At 34.1% G+C, this 20025-nt stretch overlaps 1 protein-coding gene and 1 long non-coding RNA gene across 2 annotated transcripts in view; one reads left to right on the top strand and one right to left on the bottom strand.

The window, feature by feature from the left end:
- LOC111552478 overlaps positions 1–6897 on the top strand; it is an 85015-nt gene extending 78118 nt beyond the window's left edge. Inside the window, exon 4 of the long non-coding RNA XR_002734642.2 lies at positions 6717–6897. This is a non-coding gene — a long non-coding RNA (uncharacterized LOC111552478). The remainder of the gene's footprint in view (positions 1–6716) is intronic.
- MAGI2 (membrane associated guanylate kinase, WW and PDZ domain containing 2) overlaps positions 1–20025 on the bottom strand; it is a 1516313-nt gene that overhangs the window by 1490921 nt on the left and 5367 nt on the right. The window lies entirely within an intron of this gene.

Genomic DNA, 20025 nt, shown 5'->3' with positions numbered 1-20025 from the left:
GATAGATAGATAGATAGATAGATAGATAGATAGATAGATAGATAGATTACATAACTACCATTGTCTGAGTCTCAGTTCTGTAACTGAGTTCTCAGTTATGTGACTGAAAATTAACCTGATAATATTTGTTATAGTCTTGTGATATCTGATTAGCAACATGTTTACGAGTGACACATACAGACAAAATAGAGAGAGAGAGGGTGGAGGGAGGGAGGAAAAGAGGGGGAGAAAGACAAAGAAGCCCTTGGATAAAGGCTTCAATGACTATTTGCCTCTCTACACTATGAAGCATTGTGCAGAGTATTTACCCACAACAAAAAGCTGCACCAGGAAAACTCAGTGTTTGAACTTGAGTAAAAGGCACTGTATAATTTTTTTAAAAAGAATCTTTTCAAAGAAATACACAAATGATTGTTCAATCTATTGTGTTTAACAGAATCTAATTGGATGGTCTTCGCAACATTATACACATTTGTCTTGATCCCAAATTGAGAATGTATTCATGGACCCATAAGAACCAATGTTTTAGATTTTAGTGTGGAGCTGCCTGTAATACTCCCATGCTATACTCTAAACCTAACCACAATCTCAGAATGTTAGGCTGGGAATTATTAGATTAATTGAACATTCAGACAATTTGGTTGATTGAACACTTTCCAAAGATGAATGCATAGATCGTTAGATCAGAAACATGCTCTGGACTAAATCACACTTCTTCCCTATCTTCCTTCTCTCCTTCCTTTTCTTTTCTCCTTCTCCTACATGTTTTCTTTCTTGGCATTTTCACCAAAGAACTTCTCAGATCTGCATAGAGACATACAAAAATGGTCATTGTAATATATTACACTATCCCAATTCAAAGATAAAAAGGATTTTCTGTATCTCTAATAGAAATTATGAAACAAAGAAACTTCACATTTTCTCACAGCTTCCAACTATCTTCTCTCCTGAGGAGTTAAATTGAAGATATTGGTTATTTATATGCTGAGGTATACTGATTTGGGTAAGTTACTGCATATATAACTAGAGTCATCAAAGAACATTGGGCATTTACATCCTATCTCTATAAATATGTCAAATTAACCAGGGATGCACAATGTCAGAGATGAACTTTTTACACTTTAGTTTTGAAGCCAGTTCCCCTTAGAATTTACTCTTTGCAAAGAAATTACTTTTGCACTACAGATGCAAACATTAGGAGTTTACATCAGTGATACCTTGAGTGGCAAATGTAGTAAATCTGTTCTGTACCTTGATCAGAACTGCCTTCCTACCTTCACCCCTATTCAAATGACATAATTGTGTTCTTAAGTACTTTTGAAAATTAGGTCACTTCAACCTGTATGCCTGGATGGTTCTGCAGTTAGTTTTAATACTGAAAAAGGAAAAAAAAATCTTTACTTCCACCAACTTTACTATCTTCTGATTGCAGGGCTTTATTACAAAGCACTAAAATTTAAAATATTGTTACGATTTGAAGTTGGATATAAATGTATTGCACATAATCTAGACTTTAACTGGCAGTTTGTGGACACAAACTTTCATTCACACGTTGAAACAAGTATCTTCTTCATTCAATAAATATTTATGAGTACTTACTCTGTGAAGTTAGTAAGGGAAGGGACTAAGAAGATACGGGAGCTTGAATATCTAAACTTGAAGATTCTATGGAACAGTAGATAAGATGCAGGACTTAAAACCTAGATGATACATCACCATGGCACATGTATACATATGTAATAAACCCACACATTCTGCACATGTATCTCAGAACTTAAAGTAACATTTAAAAAAATTAAATTAATTTTTTGAAAAAGATGCCATCTATCAAAATGATTTTTCAAGGTGTTGTGCAATAAGTGATCTAAAACAGAGACAAATAAAAGAATGTAGATATCACTTCTAATAGAGCAATCAAGGGATGATATGAGTAGGAGATGGTATTATAATCCAGCAGAATTTTCAGCAGGCAAAACTCAGACAATATTCTTGGTTGAAGAAGGGAGGGAAGGATAGAGATAAAATCCACGTTGTCCAGCATGGCTGAGATCCAATGCATATGTAGGAAAATGGCATCAAATAGACGTAGAAAGTTGAGTTGGGTTTTTATTATGGCAAGTTCTTAATGTCATGGTAAATACTTAGAGGTTGTGCAGTAAGGGGAAAAAAAAGAGTAGAAAAAGATGTATCATGCTGAGGGCCATTTTAGGCAGGTGAGTTTGGTAGTCACTTGCTGGATGGATTGGGCAAGGGAAAGATTGTCAGCAGGAAAACTGTTAGAAGCTATGGTATTAATACGGACAGGACAAATGACAGGATGCATATACAGCGTTAACAGATGAAAGGGAAAATCAAAGAACAAGTACAAGAATTATTACCAAGACCTAACAGAATTAAACAGATTAAGGAATCAGAAGAAAAGAGAAGAGACGGCATGAATTTCCAAATTCTTAGTGTATTGAATTAGACAACAATGGGGTGGGATCCCTAAAAGAAACTGGGAAATCAAAAGGTAGAGCTTACTAAAATGATAAGTAAGTTGACTTTTAGGTTTTTAAAGGAAGAAGTAGGGTATACATGTGGAAATGTCCAGAGAGCAGTTGGAAACCTTGACTAGTGCCAGAGAGGACTGAATGAAAACTTGGCTGTTGTCAGATTAGAAGTTGGGTCTGAATATATAAGACTGTGTAAATGTATTAACAGCAATCAGAGAAGTATTGCATTATAAATAATAAATATTTTCTTCAGAGAAAAATATGATCATTTGCATATCTTTAGAGACAGAGTTGAGGTTAAAATGAGGCAGTAGTTCTACAAACAATTCCAGCTTAAAGAAACTTTAACTGTGCTGCAGTCCTATAACAATAACTTGTACTACGCATGACCACTGTTGAGAATGACCATCTTGCCATGCTGATATTTATTTGGTAGGATGGATCAAATGCTTTGGATTATGATTATTCATTAACAGGCTGGTCTGTTGTTGTGGTTAGCAAGGTTAATATAGAACATAAACAAGGAATGTCTACATTTGTCACTAAATGTAAAAATTTTTTAATTTCAAAAACTATTATAATCATGACCATTATATGTTTTCTGATGATACAGGAACAACCAGGAGAGTCTTCAGCAATTGAATACTAATAAAAATGATAGCAGGCAACTATAAATACACCTATATTGCCTTTCCTTATCAGATTATATTAGATGACAAATCAGCTGAGTTAATAGCCTAATGAAAATGTATAATTGTTCATTGTTCATTGTTCTCATTTGCTGAAGCTATTCCTTTGGAAGGCTTTTATTTCCAAGAACACAAATACATCTACCTGTCAGTTTTCCAATAGACAATTTTTTTAGATAGCACTTTGGATTTGTTTTATATAAAACTCTTTTAAATATACCTTGATTATCAAGTATAAAAACAATAATACACGTAGACTATATGTTAATATATAACAGAAACAGCCTGTAAATAACTTCCATATACTCTAGAAGTATATGTATATCACTGAAACCAATCCCACATCTACAATGTTTCATAAATTAAGGATGTATTTTTCCATTCACAAAAGTATTTCTCCACCTTTTATTAAAAAAAATTATTCAACAGAACAGCTTTTGATCTTTTCCATTTATTTGAATAAAATCAAATTGTTTTAACATATAATAAATCTTGAACAAAAACATTAAACTATAAGCCTGATTGACAAGTCAATAAATGAAAAAGCAATTTTTAAATTCTACTTTCTTTTTTTTTGAGACAGAATCTCACTCCATCACACAGGCTGGAGTGCAGTGGCATGTTCTCAGGTCACTGCAACCTCTGCCTCTCAGGTTCGAGTGATTCTCATATCTCAGCCTCCCAAGTAGCTGGGATTTCAGGTGTGTGCCATCAAGCTGGGCTAACTCTTTTATATTTTTAGTAGAGATGGGGTTTTACCATGTTGGCGAGGCTGGTCTTGAACTCCTGGCCTCAAGTGATCTGCCTGCTTTGGCCTCAGCAAGTGTTGGGATTATAGGCATGAGCCACCGCGTCCAGCCAATTCCTATATATTCCTTAATAAAATGTATAAAGTTGTTTTAAAAATTGATCTTTCCTACTTTCAATATAGTTTTGTGCTATTTTGTTTCAGAAGGAAGCAAAAAAGGCAAAAGTAATTGGAAAAAAAATATTTTGCATAAGTTTATTAGAGAATCTTCTATTTTTCAGACATTAAAATGGACTCTTTTCTAATAAAAATAGTAAGATGATCTCATTGAATATAAAGTCCAAAGTCTACCAAATGATTAAGAAGATTGAGGAGTTGACTTTACAAGTTATAGTCAAGTTTAGTTTTTATAATAGGAGTTATAACTTAAAATAAAAATTCCAGCCACTTAAAAGCTTTTAAAAAAATAAGATGGTGCTAATCAATGAAAAATGTTCCCATCAATGACTACTATTCAGAAGATTAGAAAAAATATGCCTTGTATTTAAGCTAATGGATTCAAAATGGAAAAACATAATATTCTGAAGAGGAATGTATGATGTAATTGTTGCAAAGAATACATATGCCATTGACATAAATTAGTATTTGCTAAACAGTAAATTTCCACATTTTTTTAAATATTCTATAAAATTTTGAAAATCTACACCAACAACTCAATCTCCTATATTCAGTTATTTCTTTACTTTATTGTGATAAAATAAGGCTTTGTAGGATTTTTAGTTATCCTTCACAATTCTAGCTACATGGTAAAAAATGACAAAAGAGGCAACTTCACAAAGTCAGCTTCTAATTGAATGCCTTTATTCCCGGATTCCCTCTCCTTCTGAATCCTCAAGTTTACATAAAAACTTCAGAGAAAATTTATTCGAATGAGTTAAATCCTTAGAAGTTCTTATCAAGTCCTTTGTGTACTTAGTAATAGAGAAAAAGCTGTCTTCTGCCATAAAGTTCCTAAAGAAACATGGAGAAACAAGGCAACCTAAGTGTATATGTTTCTTGACTCCTTCTCAATTGCCAGTTCCACAATCCCCACATTCTGGGAGCACCAAGCACAGATTACACAAAAATCACCTAACCATCTCCAAGGCCATCCCAGATATGTAACCAGCCATTTAACTATAAACATTGCTGGTATTGTAACATATATGTGTTTATAACCTCTACTTTTTCATATATTACATGTGCATGGAATATCACAGAACTCACCAAATATATCTCTATAGCTTCTCTAATAGAGGAGGACAATGGCTTAATCTATCAGAGCCAATGAAAAACATCTGACTTCCAAACTATGCCATAGTGTTAAATAGTGTCTTGAATACACTTGGGTTTTTGTCTGCAATGCCAAAAAGACCAAAATCCATATTAAATTGCTAACTTCAAGTATTAAAAGATGCCTTCTGCAGGTAAATAAAGACTGATAAGCTTGAATGTTAGCTTGAGGGAATAACCTATTCTTTTCTTTTTCTTTCTATATTTGCTTTTGCCAAACTTCACTCAGGCTGGAAATAATCATAACAATTGGAACCAGCAGAAAGAAACAGCTGATGCTGCTAGGCAAGATGAAATAAATATGCAACTCAAGTAATACTAAATATAAGCTCCACATGAGCATACTAGAAGGAAACACCTGAGAGAAGACAGCTCTTTGGAGCCAAATCCCCAAGTTTACATTTTACAAGTCGGTATTTTAGAAATGCAATATTTATAATGTACCTGGATTTCACTGAGTGTAAACAAATGGTAGATTTATATCAACCATAGCAATAAGACTAACAATTCCCTAGGGGAAAGAAAGAAGACAAAAATTTAATTTCTAAGAAAAATGTTCATATAAAGTGATAATATAATAAACTTTTAAGTTCTCAAAATAATATTTGTTCTAAAAATTTAGAAAGCACAGAAACATTGTTAGGGGATTTTTTTTAACCTTTGCTATTTGTAGTATTTTATATTCCTTGTATTTTAATGCAGTCCTACTATAGTATTTTTATGGTTGCCAATGGTGTACATGACACAATACTGAAATGCAGAATAAAAAAGGTTATAACTCTTCTAAATGCTTATGATTTCAGCATGAAAATGAGCAATTAGTCTTGAAACATTTGAATCATTCTAAGATGAGAAGAAGGAGAAGAAATGAATTCCATTTCTATCAGAAAATTTGAAGCTTTGAAAAGGGAAACTGAACAAGGAATGTGACATATTTGGGTACTATAACTGTCTGTGTTGCAGTTTGTGGTACCTATCTAGGGAATTGGTTCATTAATTCTCTAGACTCTGCGCTATTCTGTTTTAGCAATATAGCAAAGTGGTTAAGAGTGTAGACTTTTAAGTCAGGCAGCCACTTAGTACTGAGCGACCTCAAGCAATCTGTGTGACCTTAGGCAAGTAATGAACCTCTTTCTCTATAAGCTTCCTCATGTTTAACTAATATGATTTAAAAAATGCCTTGTTCATAGAGTTAATGTGAGCCTTAAATGAGTGTAATTCCATGTGAAGTGGGACTTTTCCTGTTTTCCTGGAATGTAGCTAAGGCTTCAAAGCTGAAGACAATGGAAAACAAGCAAGTTACTAATCATATCCCTGGTCAAACCAGTTCAAAGACCACCACTCTCATCAGCCAAGGTAGAGAGACGAATTATTTGAAAAGGGATTCTATGAAAACGATGCCTTAAAATAATTGTAATAGACAATGGAGTCTCATCTCACTTTTCCTTTCAGAAGAGAGGAATGTGTTGCACGCACAGAAGTGATCATTCAAAAAGCATCACTCCCACACTAGCTGTTTGTTGAATTCTTGAAAGAATATAGTTGCCCTATGCTGATACCCACAAGCAAAGCGTGAGAGAGTTCTTATAGAATTTGACAGCTTTTTCCATGAGCCTGAGGAATGTTCATAAGGATGGAGATTTATGCCTACTTCTTGGCAGAAGAATTCTGAAGGTGGGAACCTGAGTGGAGCTGCTCATGATATTTGGGACAGAAGTGAGATGGCTGCATTTCCACTACATGGTAGGTCAGTGATGCCTGAGCTTTTCCTTGCTTTTCAGGAAAAACTAATACAATTTCTCTTGAAGGGATGCTGCTCAAGAGGGTTGCCTGTTGGGTTAAGGGGACAGCCTCAGAAAGACCCTGGAGGTATAATGCAGGGGAAGGAAATGAATTATAAGTGGTCGGCTTTAGTCTATTCCCCTGTCAGAAAATGCTGCAATAGGCAGAGTGGGGTGTGCGAAGGTGATGAGAAAGCTGGAGTGTCTTTGAAGAACATACAAATATCATCCATAACAGAAAAGCAGCATCTGGATGTCTGACATAACAGAGGACACACATGGGAAAATTAAAGACAAATGGAGGAAGAAGCTTTTCCTTCTTTATTCTTATACCTCCTCATTCCTTGCCCTGACCTCAAGAGGAGATAGAAGAAGGTGAGGTTGGGAGGAGGTAGAGCAAATGGCAAAGAAACTGACTACACTAACCTCCCTTTTCACTGGTTTCCAGAGTTCAAAAGATGAGAGAATCTCATTGATTTGCAAGGTTGCAAATTGAATGCAAGGTTAAAGTTTGTCTTCGAAACGGACTACATTTTTGTTTCATACCTAAAATTGAGACTATTCTGATACATGAAAGAAACAAATAGTTATGAGGTGGGACAGCGATGCTGTCTAGAGGTAGGGCGATGGGGTCTGACAGGGTACATTTCAAGGCAGGAGTAGGTGAGAGAAAAATAATTGTTTCTTATTTGCATCCTTTGAGCCAACCTGCTTAATAAACTGGTTACATGAGACAGTACATGTGACTAGAACATAATAAATGATCAGTGCAGTCTAGCTGGTATTACCATTATTAGATATTTCAAAATTGTTGTCCCTAAGTAAATTCAGCAATGTTTGTATTGCAGGGCTAAGTTAGACACGGACTCTCAAGTTCAGCATTAAAAAATTCAGAGATTCTCACATGAATAAATAAAACATAAGAAAATCGACTGATTTGTCTATCAACCAAACATATCAAAATATCAAGTGTAACAAAAAAGGAAACAACATATTCTTAATACAAAAATGTATACTGTGATTTTCCTTGATGGAATAAACTTGTTTCTGACTACTCAGACAATCTAAAGGTATTTTTTAAGAAGGATAGCACATGAATTCCATTTCATCACCAATCTATTATGAACTACTTAATCTATCACTTCTATATTTTCCTTAGTTCTCAAATAGAACAATTTTATTTTTCTAAAGCCTGAAACAAATCTTATACTAGATGAAAACCTTTCTTTTGGAGCTAAAAAAGCTAGTTGAAGTCTCCCAGTAAAGAAAATCTCTTACTCTAAGTAAATTTCGAAGGGGTCTTTTGATAGTGAAGATCTATGGTAATGTCATCCTGCCTCCATCATTAGTAGCCAAACTCTCTTAGATGAGATGTCGACGAGTAATTGACTCAGCATCCTAGCTTTCCACAGAGCTCATACTCTTTTGAATCACAAAAAGTGTAGATTACACACTGCTAAAGTATTTAGCATGTAACTTTAAAATTAAACAGAAACAGATACTTTTTCACAACAGTTTTAGTGTAAGGACAAAAATGATATTTAAAAAACTGGGAAATATAATTTAGATGAGTTATGAGCAAAAATGCATTTCAGAACAAAGTAGGGCCCTATTTTGGGGGAAAAAAAAATCTTCATGTAAACTGAGTCTCACAATAGATGAGGTAAGTAGTGATCGCATTGCCAAAAATCTACCACAGCATAATACAGTGAACTCTAAGTATATTCAGAAAGAAAATTATTTCAATTTTTTTAAAGTATTTTTTCAAGGATGGATGAGGTGTAGGTAAAAATTATTCTACTTACAATGTTTATAAGTTATGGAAAGAGGTTATTAAAGTGTGTGACGGTTAATTTTACTTGACTGGGCCATGGGGTCCCCAGCTATTTGGTCAAGCATTATTCTGGGTGTTTCTGCAAAAAGAAATTAACATTTAAATTGATATACTGAATAAAGCAAGTTGCTCTCCTTAATGTGGTGGGCCTCATTCAATTAGTAGAAAGTCTAAATAGAATTAAAATGACCTACTTCAAAAAAGGGAAACTTCCTCCTGCCTGCTTGCCTTCAAACTGGAACATTGTTTTTTCTGCACGCAGACTCGAATTGAAGCATCAGCTCTTCCTGGCTCTCAAGCTTCCTGGCCTTTGGACTGGAACATAACATCAGTGTTCCTGGGTCTCCACATTGTTGACTTATACTGCAGATCTTGGGACATAACAGCTTTCAGAACTGTATGAGTAAATTCCTTATAACTATCTGTTAATCCTAGTTTCCTGGTAGTTTTGTTTCTTTGTAGAACCTTAATGTGTCTCAAAGAAGTCAAGTGCTACAGAGAAAGAGAACTTTTGACATTTATTCATTCAATGATATGTTTTCAAAAACATTCTACATATTTTAAGGCATTATGCCAGGTATTAGAGAAACAAATATGAATTAAATGCTGCCTATCCTTGATGAGTTACAGGTCTAGTTTAAATGATATGTTTGAAAACTTCATTGGCAAATCATTGTTATGTACAAAATAAGTGCATAATTTGTTGGGATATGAAGAATAAGGAGAATCTGGATCTAATTCTTACATACCAGTTCTGGATAAAATAACTGAACTTTCAGACACTGGGTTATAAATGTCATTCTTTTAATTTATAGCACAATTTGTAGGACATACAGTTTAAAATACTCCACACTTCATTTCTGGGACTTTGAACTGAGTAGGTACCTATAAAAAGTTTTTATTCCATGCTCATGAATTCGCAGAATTAATGTAATTAAAATATCCATACCAACAAGAGCAATCTACAGATTCAATGCTATTCCTATCAAACTACCAACATCATTTTTCTCAGAATTAGAAAAAAATCATTTTAAAATTCATCTGAAACCATAAAGGAGCCTGAATAGCCAAAGCAATGCTAAGCCAAAAGAACAAAGCCAGAGGCATCACCATTACCTGATTTCAAACTACACTATAAGACTATAGTAATCCAAACAGTATGAATTTGCTATGTGTCTAAAAACAGACATACAGACCAATGGAAAATAGTAAAGAACCCAGAAATAAAGCTTCACACCTATACCCAACTGATCTTCAACAAGGTTGACAAAAATAAACGCTGGGGAAAGGACTCCCTATTCAATAAATGGTGCTGAGATATTGGCTATCTATACATGATAGAATGAAAATGGACCCCTATATAATATCATATACAAAAATTCAGTCAAGATGAATTAAAGATTTAGATGTAAGGTCTGAAACACGGAGGTTGCAGTGAGCCCAGATCACGCCACTACACTCCACCTCAGGTGACAGAGCAAGACTCTGCCTCAAAAAAAAAAAAAAGTCCTTGAAGGAAAGCTAATAAATATGCTTCTGGACATGAGTCTTGACAATGAATTCATGACTAAGTCCTCAAAGGCAATCAAAAACAAAAATTGATAAGTGGGACCTAAGTCAACTAAAGAGCTTTTGCACAGCAAAAGAAACTATCAACAGAGTAAACAGACAACCTAAAGAATAGGAGAAAATATTTGCAAACTATGTATCTGACAAAGGACTAATATCCAGAACCTATAAGGAACTTGAACAACTCAACAAGCAATAAACAAATAACCCCATTAAAAACTGGGCAAAGGACATGAACAGGCATTTCTCAAAAATAAACAAGTGGCCAAAAAACATATTAAAAATACTGAGCAGGACTAATCTTCAGAGAAATGCAAATAAAACCACAATGATATATCATTTCACACCAATAAGAATAGTTACTATTAAAAAGTCAAAAAAAAAAAAAAACAGATGCTGGCGAGGTTGTGGAGAAAAGGGAATATTCACATACTGTTGATGGGATTGTAAATTAGTTCAATCCCCATGGAAAGCAGTTTGGAGAATTCTCAAAGTACTAAAAATAGAATTTCTATTCAACCCAGTCATCCCATCATGGATATACACCTAACAAAAATAAATTGTTCTATCAAAAAGATGCCTGAATGCATATGTTCACTGCAGCACTAAACACAATAGCAAAGCCATGGAATCAACCTATATTTCCATCAATGGTGAACTAGATAAAGAAAATGTGGTACATATACACCATGGATTACTATGCAGACATGAAAAAGAACAAAATAATGTCCTCTGCAACAACATGGCTGCATGGAGGCCATTATCCTAGGAAAATTAATGCAGAAACAGAAAACCAAATACCACATATTCTCACTTATAACTGGAAGCTAAACATTGGTACACATGGACATAAACATGGGAACAATAGGCACTGGGGACTACCAGAGGCGGCAGTGGGAGAGGGGACAAGGGTTGAGAAACTACCTGTTGGGTACTATGCTAACTACCTGAGTGATGGGTTCAATAGTACCTCAAACCTCAGCATCACACAATATATCCTTGTAACAAACCTGTAGCAGAATCTAAAATAAAATTTGAATTTTTTTTAAATAAGACATTTTTCTTTTTAAAAAAATTGAAATTGCATATCTTTAAGGTGTACAGGATGGTTTTATATATATATATATATATATATATATATATATACACACACACACACACACACACATATATACACATACATATATTATTTGTAAGCTAAGCTTTCAAAAAGATATATAGTCTCACTATTGCCATATAAAACTAACTGAATAATTTTGTATGTCAGAGGAAAGTAACTCATTACAAACATAGTACTCAATGAGGAATTCTTAGTACAACCTAGAGAAGAGATTTTTTCAGAATTTGCTCCAAGGATAGCCCATAATGTCACAGCAATGGGCAAGAAGGTTGGTCTCAAATTAGCACTTTACAGAATCAAAAACTGGGGTATTGTTTAGGTTTTGTGGCCTTTGAATTAAGATTGAAATCATATAACTGACAAAAGCAGCATTGTCCAAGACGAAATTCTTACTATTATCATTTGTATCTGACTTGCTAATAAAGTAAAAATGTTATCTTTAGTGTTCATAAGTGATAAATTAATAGTCTGTATATATGATGAATCAATTCCATATGCTACACATTCAGAAGAACTCGATTTAAGAAGATTGGTTTGTATATTATTATAGATGTATGTCCTCCTCTTCCCCTATTAGAAATACTAAGTAAAAAAGAATATATGTGCAGGCATGTTAAATACAGGCATCCCTCAAATTTCCACTCTTGGTCTCTTCTCATTTTCAATGCTCTTCTAATGGACTACAGCTCTTTGTTGGCTATTACAGGTGTTTTACAGCTATTACTGTAAAAACAATGAATCTGAACTCTCTATACTGAAGGTCTAAAAACCCTGTGAGCTCTAGATATATGTGACCAACAATGTTTGTCAATGAGAAACATGCCATCTGCCAGGCACCTCAAACACATTATACGAGCAGGCACTCATTATTCTCCACGCACTGTGTTCTTTAATACCAACTGGAGCAAAATGAAATAAGAAAATCTCCTAAAAATATAAAATAGGCAATTTCTAACTTAATTTTGTTAACTCACCATCTTTAATTCCAATGCCTCATCTAAATTGTTTTAAGTAAAATATCGGTTATAACTATCTTATGAAGAGTTATGTGCATATATTACTTATGCACTAAGAACCACAATATTCTGAAATATTGTGGAAATAGCGTGCTACTACTTCTGCAGTTCTCAAAGATAGCAATTTCTTTTTCTAGAACAGCTAAAGCCATTTCTCCTGTACATTAAATTTTAATCTTTGCAGTTAATGGCATCTTCATCTCCTCCACACACCTAGCCCTAAGTCAGAAACCTGAAAGTCATTTTTGCCTAGTGCCTCCCCTTCACCACTACCTCCCATTCCAATGAATATAAATTTTTACTCATACCATTCTTAAATATGTTTCAAGCTCACCTCCTCCCTCCATTCCTAGTACTGATGCCAAAACTTAAGCCTTGCTCTCAGTTTCTTCTCCCCTCCATAAATAACTGAAACCAAATTTTCTCCCTTCCCCCAATCCCTCCCATGAAAGAAAACAAAAAACAGAAACCCCACCACTTTATGTTTCTCCTTTGCCTAAACACCTTCAGTGGTTTTAACTACCTACATATAATGTCCATAATGTTCAGGTTTCTAAGTAAGGCCTCCTTGATATGGCTCCAAGTTTCCTTTCTGGAAAAATTCTCGGTTGCCTCCAGAAGTGCTTAGTTACCGCTTTCCTTGGCCTCATTGGTCTATATTTATTTTCCTACCCAGAGCAGATCATCTTTTGCCTCTCCCACCTTGGGTCACGCTCTTCTCTCTGCTTCCCACACGTCCCTTCTTGAATCCCTACTCAAGCTTTAGAGACAATCTCAAAGATCTCTTATTCTGTGCAGCACTCCCCAGCTCCACTTGCTATCTTCCATCTCTAAACAATGTTTTCAATAGAATTGCAGTAAGCATTTTACAAAACATTCCACCTGTCCTATCTTCTTGGATTCTAATAACCACCCTCTAACATGAGGAGACTGAGGCTCAGAAAATGTTAGTTCCATCATAAGGAAGTGATAGCAATGGACTTGGAGCTGAAATCCAATTAAGTCTTCAGACTCCAAGATCCACACTCTCTACATTATACCCCTCTGCTTCCTCCTGTCCCTCCTATGTGCTGTAAAGGTAGTAATGTTTACTTCTGTACCATCACACTGAGCACAGTGTTTTAAGGTTTGCTTTATATATTTTTGCCTCTCCTTCTACTCTGCATTCTTAGAGGGTAGAATCTGATCCTTATTAACATTTTAATGCCAGGACCCAGCTTTAGCATGACATAAAACAAAAATTAATGAATAATGATTCATTCAATTAATCAAAGGATCTTAATTTGCTAGAATATTTTTATCCTGATGGAAGAAAGTAAATTTGTGAGACAAATACAGAAATTAAAGTTCAAGTCTCTTCTATCATAACACACACACACACGCACACACAACTCCTACCCCTCCTAACCATGTATCTTCTTACAGAACAATTATCCATTAACCCATACTACTAAGCAAGTTTCTTGAAGGAGTGGTATGCATACATGATTTCCAGTTTTTCACTTCCTATTCATTCTTCAACCCTGTGACATGTGGCCATCCACTCCCCTGAAATAGCACCAATAAAGATGATCTTCATTTTTGCCAAATGCAATGGAAACATTTCAGAGCTCATCTTTCTAACCATTTCTGCTTTGCTTGGCAGTACTGACCACTCACTCGACATTAAGAGTGCTCTTAGTTCAGTCTTAGTTTCCTTCCTGGGATCCCCTGGCTTCTCCTCAAACTTAGATATCACAGCATTTCTTTGTTCTTTTTTTCTTTTTCTTTACATGCTCTTACTGGAGAGTCTCGTAATAAGTTAATGGATTCTAGCCCTGGAAAAATGGAGTTAGAACACTTTGATGAGTCAGTTTATAGTTACATGCACTCTTGGGTCAATAGCACAGACATTTGTAAACACTATATAATTTTAAAAATACTTCAAGTTGGATTTTGCATGCATTGTTGGTATATTTTTGTGGCTGGTTTGATTTTTTCATTATGTTCTATTTTGGATAATTTTAAAATGAATTTGTGTTCCTACATATTACTTCAGAATGGTAAAAAAATTTCTTGAGTCCTACCAGAGTAAAATTCAGGGAGGTAATGGAGACATGCCTAGAATTTGACTGAGCTTATGTAGCTGGAAAATACATCATGATGTATTCTCCAAGATTACTCCTTATCTTGGTAAAGATGCTCCTTATATTGGTAAAAAAGATCTTTACCAATATCTCCAAAACAATAAAATAGGAATAAAACATATTTTTCCATTCTTATAATTTACAGTTATATAAATAGGTTTGTATAAGTAAAAATTATTTTGACTGTAAGTAACAGAAAACCAAATGTAAATGGCTTAAACATCTTGTCTACTGTATTATTCTCTCAATAACAAGGAGACCAGAGATAGTGCCAGTCCTAGCTTCATTATATCAGCAGTTCTTTAAGGAGCCAGTAGCTTTTCCTCATTCTGTTCTGCCATCCTCCACCTTTCGGCTAGTTCTCTTCACGATCGCAACATGACTGCTCTGGCTTCAGGCATCACCTCCATGTGGAGCAACTTTCGTAGGCAGAAAAGTAAATAGTCTTTTGTTGAATTTTATCTGAAGAACTAAGAAATTTCTCAGAAAGTCCCCAAGGGAATTTACTTTTCCTTACTTAGAATTGGGTTATAAGCCATTTCCTAAACTAATAACTGGTGAAGAGATGGAATTACCTTGCTTGATTTAGTCTAGTTCCTTCCCGTGGTATGAGGCCATCCTGATATGAAACACTTACCAGTGTTATCAACATGTGGATACTTGAACAAAACTGGCGTTTTGATACTAAGAAAGTAGGGGAGGAGGAGAAGAAATGCATTCCAGGTAGACAACCAACAATTTCTTTAGTAACTAAATTTGTGGTTTTCTAAGTCCTATCTGAAAAGATATTCAACTGAAGCAAAGCATCTCCTTAGTCAATGTTAAAAATGTCAATTTCCCCAATCATAAAAGGCATCATGGATTTTATATTAGTCAATGAAGACTTTCCAGTTAATTTTAAAAGGGAGATTTGGGATAAGAATATACGAAGGCATTTTATTGATTCAGTTTAGCATACTGTTTGGGCTAGCAAATATATTAAATTTATACAGTTTTATATTTCATTTATAGTATATATGTATTTTACAAATTCCTTTTTTCAAGCCAGATACACAGACAGTATTTTCACATTCATATACAGTATGTACTCCATAATGAATCTGACATAAGGAAAATGATTTTAAATTTAAAACATTAATGTAATTCAAAATATTATATTCTTCACTTTATAGCAAAATCTTGTGGGATGCTTTCCACTTAAACTTAGTTTTAGTTTTTCTTTACATTTTTGATTTCTCACCAAAGCAATGCCAGTACTTGTGCTTTAGCTAAACACTTATAAATTAGACATCATTTAACTTATTTTTAATAATTATTTTTAATAATTGCAATATACCATATATTCATATTATGGAATGCAGGCCTCTCATTTCACTCTGAGGCATTTAAACAAATAAAAATGTAAACCATTCTGTAAATGTGTTATCCAGTTCATGAATAAGTATGTACCTTGTCCCTGCCTCTTCTTTTGTAACATTAATATAAGGTTATTATCCTGTGCATTGTAACATTAATATTAGGATATTATCCCGTACATTGCAACATCAGCACATTAGTTTGTACATTATGTGGTCCACCAGCCACTTTGCAATACAAATAAAAATGACCAAAATCCAAACTTTTAAATCTGACTTCTTTTTATCCCTTATCAACAACTAATATATACAACACATAGAAATCACTTAGGTGCTTTATTTCATTATGTCTTCATGGACTCTCATTATCAGAGTTAATGAGTTAAAAATATCACTCACAATTGAAAATTGATGGGTGACTATGCAAGCTTTTCAGATTGATTTATCACACATGGAATAGTTTAACTGCTTTCCCTAAAATAAGGCTAGATCCTCACATACATGAGTGCCTTTCTGAGACTATTTAAAAGCTGGCACTGAACCTTAATGTTTGAAGTGTGTGTGTGTGTGTGTGTGTGTGTGTGTGTGTGTGTGTTGTATTCCATGTATCCAAAGATGCGGAACAAATTTGTTGTTCACTAGGGTGACTCCCACACTAGACTGAAGAAGAGCAAAGCATAGGAACTTCCAACTAAAGAGAAAAAGGAGATCCAACTATAGATACTGTTTCAGAAGAAACACTAAGAAAGAGGACTTGAGTATTTTAACTGCTAGTAGGTAATAGCATCTTTGATAAAGCTTTTGCTCTTCCAGAAGAGGGAAACACTTTTCTTCTGCTTATTCAGCCTTCACTCTTCACACAAACAAAATGTCTACTCCCTAAGTATATGACTTGCTAGAATGGTAATATTACCATTATCTATGTTCAGGGTGTTTTTAGAAATAAGCCAAGACTTTTGGAAGATTTTAGTGACCCTCCAAGCCCAAATACTTGCTATGTTTTGAAGAAATTTTGTCTAGCAAAGAGTTTAACATCCTTACATCATAGACAGAGAAAAAAAAGGAAATTATGTATTGCAGATCAGAATGCTTCACAAGGCTGGGCACGGTGGCTCACACCTGTAATCCCAGCACTTTGGGAGGCAGAGGTGGGCAGATCACTTGAGGTCAGGAGTTTAAGACCAGCCTGGCCAACATGGTAAAACTCCGTCTCTAGTAAAAATACAAAAATTAGCCGGTGTGAAGGTGGGTGCCTGTAGTCCCAGCTATTTGGGATGCCAAGGCAGGAGAATCACTTGAACCCAGGAGGCGGAGGTCTCAGTGAGCAGAGATGGCGCCGCTATACTCCAACCTGAACCTTAGTGTTTGAAGTGTGTGTGTGTGTGTGTGTGTGTGTGTGTGTGTATTCCATGTACCTAAAGATATAGAACAAATCTGTTGTTCACTAGGGTGACTCCCACACTAGACTGAAGAAGAGCAAAGTGAGACTTTTCAACAAACAAACAAACAAACAAAACAACAACAACAAAAAACTTCACAAAAAGCAACAGTGGACATTTCATATTTCTGAAACTTATTGGTGTTTACAAAATCCAGCTAATCAGATTTGACAAGTTTAGGGTATGTCACTAGATTAATCTGTGGATTTCTATAGCACTTACTATCCTCTGCCTAGCAACACAAAATATTCATATAAGCAACAATACTCACTTGTAAAATGCAAAATGTTAAAAATGTATGTAATTGTTTCTATATTATTTTTACTCAGACATTCTCTGTGATCTATTAAGTGACACTGTAAAGTATAAACAGTTTTTGTGCTACTCTTGGTCCATGGCATTATAAATAATTCAATTTATATTGGTATTGGGAAACTGACTTTTTAACAAATATCTTCAAACACAATGTAATATAAAAATAGATTTTTAAATATACATTTTGATTTTTAATAAAATAGTTATGTTTCTTTCTACTTCATTTCACAAAGTCACTTAATAAAATCCATGGTATTTACAGAAAAATTCCTGATGTTATATGCATATGTTTTACTATAGTTATGAGGTTGATAAAATTTCTTCCACAAACTTTTTCATTAGAAAATTCAACACAGACAAAATCTCTTTTACTTTGTACTATAAAGGTTTATTTTTTTCTTCTGTAACATATCTGTGTTTGGATATATCCAATGATATATCCGAAGTATGTATTTAGGCTTAAACTGCCATGCTTTTGACAGTGATTTTTTTTTTTTTTAAGTAAGCCACAATAAATAAAAATGGCACAAAACCTCATAAGGATTCATGTAACGATTACATGGAGAAATTATTTTCCCAGATAGAGCAAGCCATCTAATTATTTCAAATATTGAAACAAATCTAGTCATTCATATAAATCATCCACTTATTAGCCTAATGGATCTTTGAAAGTATATCAATGGGGGTCGGTCGCAGTGGGTCACTCCTGTCTGTAATCCTAACACTTTGGGAAGCTGAGGTGGCGGATCACGACCTCAGGAGATCAAGACCTTCCTGGCTAACACGGTTAGACCTTCCTGGCTAACACAAGACCCCTCTCTTTACTAAAAATACAAAAACATTAGCTGGGCGTGGTGGTGGGCGCCTGGAGTCCCAGCTACTTGGGAGACTGAGGCAGGAGAATGGCGTGAAACCAGGAGGCGGAGCTTGCAGTGAGCCGAGATGGTGCCACTGTACTCAAGCCTGGGCGACAGAGCAAGACTCCATCTCAAAAAAAAAAAAAAAAAAAAAAAAAAAAAAGCGTATCAATGAGATATTCAATAACTTATCAAAGAAGGAAACTTTTATTGTTTCTTCCAGAACACTCAAAACAGTCAACAACATACATTAAACTTAACACAAATTTTAACTTTTAAAAAAATTCTCAATATGAAGTTCTTTTACAGAGTTGACAAAGATGTCAGTAAGATGTAATAATAAAAGCAATTTGTATTAATTATCTATGATGATATAGACATTGTACATTGATATAGACATTGTACATTGTACTTTTTAGCAGAAATATGTCCCTATGCAAGTCTTTAATTAACAATGTAAATTCAGTAATTATGATCTTATTACTAAGTTTTCTACATAAGATGATTTACTTTTATTAAAGGAAATATAATAAATATTAGAGACAGAAGAGAGCTGAGAATAGAATAGAGTAAGTAATAATAAAGTCACAATACTAAGAAAGTTGTATGTTTGTTGTCACAATATATAGCCAGATTATAGCTAGGAGAGATTTTTAGAAATTAATATTGAACCCTGGAGCTTCAAGGTAGATGTTCCATTGAATCATAAAATAGGATTAATTCAACTAAAATGCTAAAATCATGGGGGAACAGTATTAATACAGAGACTTATTTGACTTATTTATATTGCATTACTTTCATACCAAGTATAGAAATACTATAAAATAGTATTTTAATAGTACTATAGTACTTTAATAGGATTTAAATAATATTTAATGGTATTTTAACAGTAGCATAAGATACTACAAAATAGTATAGTATAAAATACTATAAAATGCAGTACAAATTGCATTTGTACTTATTTACATTGCAATACTCACAAATGCAAAATATTCTTTTTGCTGAATTTGATGCATTTCTTCATTATACATTGTTGACTGTGAACACTTATGAATTAACTGTTTTATTATTGTTATTCTTTATGAAGTGCTTAATTTCTAGCTGAGAAGTAAAAGTTCAACAGCATGATACTTACTCTCAACTACAATGATGTATTAATATAAGAAGTATAAACTCCTAAACTTAAATTAATAAATTCTAATAGGATTTCTATGTTGTCAAGTTTAGAGTAAATAATTCAATATATTCACCAATTCTTTGGGAGTAAAGACATGGAGTATGAAGAAAATAAATTACTATGTAAAAATAAACTATGTCTAAAGTATAAAATAAATATAAAATAGCAGATG

The sequence above is a fragment of the Piliocolobus tephrosceles genome, chromosome 8 (genome assembly GCF_002776525.5).
Source record: "Piliocolobus tephrosceles isolate RC106 chromosome 8, ASM277652v3, whole genome shotgun sequence".
Taxonomy (NCBI): Eukaryota; Metazoa; Chordata; class Mammalia; order Primates; family Cercopithecidae; genus Piliocolobus; species Piliocolobus tephrosceles.
Note: the sequence above shows the minus strand (reverse complement) of the source record. Positions and strands in the feature narration are given on the sequence as shown.